Raw genomic sequence first — 6,367 nt, forward strand, 5'->3', positions numbered from 1 at the left:
GCTACTTGTAAGATAGCTCCTGAATTGAAGAAGAGCTAGGAGAATTGAGAAGTTTCTTGGAGGATGTCAGTGAGATGTGTGTGGGAAAAAGGCTAAGAACAAGTAATGTTTCTTTCTTATATCTGAGGTGTCTGTGAGAATTAAAATTGTCTTCTTGATAGACATCCACTGACAAGAAGCATGACCCCATGGAAAGCTAATTCTGAATAGACACTTAACCTTAAGATAACTGAAATTACAGAAGATTAATCTTTTATTCAAGAAGACAATAAAATGGATTTTGAGCAATGATTCGTAGTCATGCTTAAAAATATCTTAGTAATTTACAGCCGCATTCACTGAGCATAAACACTAAAGGTAATAGATAAGCTGGCTTTTACCAGGACTTTTGTAAAACATAGTGGAGACGATTATTTATTGTTATGGCCTTATCCATAATCAGAAACCATATTAAATGCTACAAATAAAAAGTTTACTTATCCATATAAAGAGACGATAACAAGCTTATAGCTTGTCATATTAATTAGATTCTAACAAATATTACTAGATTGTTCTTTCTACTTGCCTGCATTAATATTTAATAGGTCTTCTTTCTATAACCTACCCTAGAAACTAGTTTATCTTTCTTTTGAGGGAACCATATTGACAAAGCAGAGACACAGTCAGATAGATGTACTCAGAATATGTAATTTAAGTGTGAACATTTTTAAGCAAAAAGATGTCTTCAGAATTTTTTCAGAGACCCATTAGTATGAAATGGGCGTTAGTATAATCCTTGAGGGATAGTATTTTAATTTTGATTGAAAAAGGAAGTGCAATTTAATGATGCCTCTAAGGACAAAAGGACCGGGGCTCCAGGCAGAAACATGAAGAACATAAGGAGTTTCAAATGCGTGAACTGTAGAACTAATACATTCTGTTCTTGTACTCTCTGGACTCATGTCTTTGATAGAAGTGTACTTATTACGTAGATGTAGAAAGATAAAGGCTATAAGCTTCACCTGCTATTCTACTGCTGTGTGTTCATGTACTACTTTGTCTTCATAGAAGACAAAGAGGGTTTACCAGAGGGATGTATTTTCATTATTATTGTTATCATAATCATCATTGTCATCATCATTATTATAATCATAATCATCATTATTTTGAAATTTTATATTTCTGGGATTTAAATGTTATGACTCTTGAACTATTGTTTATTTTGATATCTGAAATCTCTTTAATTCTCTGGTACAAATATATTGAAAGTGTTTTATTTTGCTGATATCTTAAATCCTCAGGTACAAAGAACACTTGGACCAGCTGATATGAGTGGCCAGATTTATCCACATAAATTCTGTTCTGTTATTTTAGTTCTGGTATTAATCAGGTTCCTTTTTTGCATTTATCAATTTTTTCTTTGTGAAAAAAACAAAACAAGCTTTTTATGCTCAATCGTTTTGAATTATCTGCTTATCCATTGAGAGCTGACCATGAAGATAGATAGCAACATGACAGATTTTGTTACAGTGCTTGATGTTTTTACATTACTGATATTAATACAGATCTATTTTGTGCTGGAGTAGAAGTGGCACAAAAATGCAATACTAATGTTTGAAATTTTTAGATAATTTATTATTTAGAGCCACGAAGATTGCAGTCACAGAGCTTGTATGTTTAGATACTTTTTTTTACTTTTAGATGAAACAGTTTTGACATTTATCTTCATTGTCATCCTGCCAAGGGCAATTCATTTTGTTTAATATGTTGCTGAAGAATGGAATGACAACAAGTATTGGAATCAAGATTTAGACATGATACTTGCTACAGTAAGGAGTATTCCTCAGGCAACATTTGTGAATCAATAGTGTTGCAGAGTACAAAATTTAGGATGACTTTCCTTTAGGAAATATAATGATTTCTTTTTTGTCCCATATCAAATCTAGAAATGAAGCTAAGGGTGTTTATTGAGCCTTCATGCAGATCCAGAAATAAATACTTCTTAAATGCTTGTACATAAAACTTGATCAGCTGAAGACAGAATATGCACAATACCTGTTGAAACTGAGAGTCTTAGTATTAACTGTGAAGCAGAGAATCCCTAGGTATCTACTCCTTGGAATCCACTATAGTTATTTCTTTCATAGAGGTGCTTATTGGAGGAATGTGGTTCATGAGCTAATGTTATATGCGAACCACTCAGAAAGAGGCAATTTTAACCCTGCGAAGGCACTGATATTTTACACAGCAAATTAAATAAATATGAAAACTTATTTTTTGAGCATGTAAAGAAAATTTTACTTTCACTGTAAATGGCAACATTCTAGCCTCAGGTAAGTACTGGAACATCCTTTGAAGTAAGCACAGGGACCGACAACTAATTTGCTTGACTGGCCTTCCTTAAAAAGAATAAGATGAAAACTACTGCATTTGCAGTGGACTTAAACCAGATATTTTGCAGTTGCTTCTCAGAAGCCCCAGAGGAACTTTTCTTTTGGAAAGAGACAAATCAATGATAGTTTCAATGAAGGATCTAAGAAACAGTGCTGGTACTTTGAGATTTAGTTGCCGTTATCCTTCTGGTCTTTTTAAAGGTTCCAGGGAGGTCTTTGGACACAGTTTAGAAACTAGGGTTGTGAGAGTCTGTGGCAGAGGAGAAAAGGGGAGAGATCTTCCAAGGAACTCAGCAGGCACTATTCTTTCTGTCTGATCCTAATGCACTCAGTAAAATAAGGGCCTGCTACCATAGCTAATCGCTGGTATATAATAGCACAGACTTCCAAGCAGCAGAACACTGATCAGACAATATTGGTGTCACTACAGACATGTCAGTACTACTAATTTCTTCTCCTGTAGTCACAGTGTGGGTGATTCTGATGAGATATTCACAGGATGCTGTGGTGCTGTTGGGAAAGGGAAAGGGAAAGGGAAAGGGAAAGGGAAAGGGAAAGGGAAAGGAAAAGGAAAAGGAAAAGGAAAAGGAAAAGGAAAAGGAAAAGGAAAAGGAAAAGGAAAAGGAAAAGGAAAAGGAAAAGGAAAAGGAAAAGGAAAAGGAAAAGGAAAAGGAAACCTCTATATTGACAGATGTTTTGACCTTAACAATTTTACATGACTTAACCTACATCTTGCAGCATCTGGACTAAATCTGGAGACCAAATCTGTTCCAGCTGTCATAGTTTCATACACTTTCAAGGTAAAGGATCAGTCCAGAAATTGTAACTTTGTCATAGGTAGTAATTATGCATGCAGAAAAGACATGTCTTAAACAGCACTTTCAGTAACTTTTCAGAGACTAACAGAAGTTCAAACACACAAATTGATCTTCCATTTAATACACAAAAGATTCATGTGTGTCTACACCCACATCTAATTTTTTCCAGAGCGCCTTTTCCTATGTCTCGCACACTGCAATCCAAGAACCTCAGGGAAACTTATAAATCATTTGGGAGAAACAAAGCTCTAGGCAAAGGCAAATTATTAAGCAGTATTTCAGAATGATGAATATAGAGACATCATTTAAAATGACATCTATAGTAACTAGGGTCTTCCATAGGCATAGGAAGAAACCTCTCTAATTGAGTCTGAGAAATAATGTATATCTTAATGGACAAATACTGGATACAGAAAGCAGCTGTTTCAAAATGGGACCACAGAAGCCAGAATACAATGAGATGTATTCTAACAGAAATACTCCACTCAAGAGCATGTCTTATAGATGGGTGAGAGTGTATGAGCTCCAGGTACTTATAGAGTTTTGATTGCTGCAGTTTTCATTCAAAGGTCTCTCCCTGTGGTCAGGTATATTCTTACTCTTCTCGCAATTCTCTTCAGGTTCTTTTCTTCTTCATGTGTAAAGTCTCTAATTCCTTTCTTACTATTTAATTTAATAGATAGTTATTCTGCCATTTAACGTCTTCACTTTTGTGAATTCAATCCATGTACGCATTATTTATGCTCACATTGTCCTCTTAACAGATGAGGTGCTGTTATCCATATTATTTGCCAAGAGAGGACCCTTCAGTTACCCCTGCAATATACTGGTGGAAGGGGTGTCTTGCCAATGCCCAAACATTAACCTGCAAATACAGACACTTTCTTGAAGACTCCTTTCCGATAAGAACTAAGGAGGGAAAATTGCTTGCAAAGAAAATACATAAACAACTTCTGTGGCTTTGTTCGGGATGTTGAAAACTTGGTTTCAACTATTTTCCTTGCCCTCTAAGAAATGTGATCGGGAAGCAGGGAGTTGTTTATTTCTTAGGAGTTGGGAGATCTTTGGGACTGCTTCCCTTGCACAAGAAACATCTTTTTGACAGAAAAAAGAGATCGCACTGAGCTTCCTGCCAATCAACACTTGGTCTCAGGAGACAGGATTTTATACTTGCCAGTCCTTTGGTTGTTTCTGTTGCAGTAAATTTTGGCTGCGTTCTTGAAACATAGTCCTTACTTATATTACAACAGTCTGCTGTTCTGATGAAAGCAGGTCTATTTATAAAGACTATGTATCGTGCATACCTGCAATGAGCTAGGTATTAAGAGTACCTGGCAGTAAAGTGGACTGGCTGTCCAGAATGTGTCTCGAAGAATACATGCAAATAACTGTTACATCTCTACTTCTGTTAAATGTTCTTCCAAGCAGTAGTTGTCAAGGCTATTCCACCACTAAGCATCCACTGAGTAAAATGTGAGTTTTATTTTATTTTGAGGTAACTTTGTAGAGTAGATCAGTTTGCTACCAGCCTTCATTTAGGGCAGATCAAAATGTGGAAAAATCTAAAGTGAAGCCAAATATGAATATGTGCTTGGTTTCAAGTACTCTAAGCACACATGTGTGAAGTAGACAAAGCTGAATGGAAGAGCAGTGACAGAATCCAGGAATAGAATAGGAAAACCTTAAGCACCACTGATTTATGGCCAAGTGGGAAAAGTAACTGAATTCATATGTTGCATATTAATGAAGAGGCAGGAGGGGAAGGCAAGGCTGTTTATGCAAACAGAACTTTTCTTGAATCTCAGTTTAATCAGAGAAAGACCCTGATGGCCCCATCATATTTAATTCTTATTAAAAAGCTGTTTGGGACTTGATGTTTGTTTATAGAATTGGGTTCTCTTTCTAACTTAATAATTATTGCTCTGTTTAGTTTGATATTGGCCTAAATATACACATCTGATTTTATAGTGTATGTACAATACAGAAACTAGGCTGCTGGCTTCAACTCAATAGGGCTACATATATACTAAAGGCAAAATATATTGAATTTTGTTTATGAAGATGGCTGTGCCATTGTTGTTTAGAAATAAATCACTACTAATTGCTTTCTCATTTTCAGCTTTCTTGTAATGACAGCTAGATGCCGGATTTTATTATTATTGTGATTTAATATTCTTGTAATAAAACTCTAAAGCTGTATTTTACATGCTAAATGAGAGAAAGGAGTATCAGAAGAATAGCACTCAGCATGATTGATTTTCTAAGACACTTGCACTGACCACTACTACTTTCTTAACCTGCAAAAAAACTCACAAACCCAGCATTTTAAAACATCCTGCAACAAAGGAGATGGCTATTCAGGAATTACCTACTCCATCAATTTTAACTATAGAAGCTTAAGGAAATACTGGATTGAAGAAAAAACTTTCTGACTATTGTATTCTGTTGTATTTATATCATTGAATGTTCCTTTAGTCTTTAGAAGATGCTCAATATTTTATCATAGTTGTAAAAGTAATTTCACTTCAGCTATTCCAAACACACACAAAAGCCTTCTAGCAATATAGCACCACTCAGTACTGTGTCACTCAATATATATAATCTTCCAGAAAACATGTAATGGTAACAGTTTAAAAAGTTTAAATTTGGTAGAACCCTGTTCTGTGCTTTGTTTAACATCAGGCCCTTGATGTAAATAAGAACGAATTCTCACTGCTCCAGAGCTTGTTGTCAGTCTACCATCAAAATAGCTTCAAGATACGTTAAAATATTTTAGACTACTTTTATCAAGAAAAATTCTACTAATTCATATGGGAATGTGGATTAAAATACCAAGATCGTCTTCTGGCATAGATCTTGACAAGTATGAAGTACATAATTGTAGCTATGAGTTATTTTGCAAATTCACTTTATTGTGAGAATTCAGATTTTTTTTGCATATTTACAAATTACCTGCAAAGAAAATAAGTATTTTCTTCCTTTCCCTTTGATTCTATGTAATTAGTTCCCTGCAAGGAAAAGCTTTCTTTTTCCTAGGTCATGTTGGGTAAAACATGTCTCCAAAGTAATAAAATTTGAGCCCTGGGTTATTGCTGAACTTTATAGTGTGAAAAGCTTTTAATCAAGAATGCATTTTGCTCAGCTTCACCAAGACAGCAGCTACATACTGGCTGCAGA

The sequence above is a fragment of the Phaenicophaeus curvirostris genome, chromosome Z, assembly GCF_032191515.1.
Source record: "Phaenicophaeus curvirostris isolate KB17595 chromosome Z, BPBGC_Pcur_1.0, whole genome shotgun sequence".
Lineage (NCBI taxonomy): Eukaryota > Metazoa > Chordata > Aves > Cuculiformes > Cuculidae > Phaenicophaeus > Phaenicophaeus curvirostris.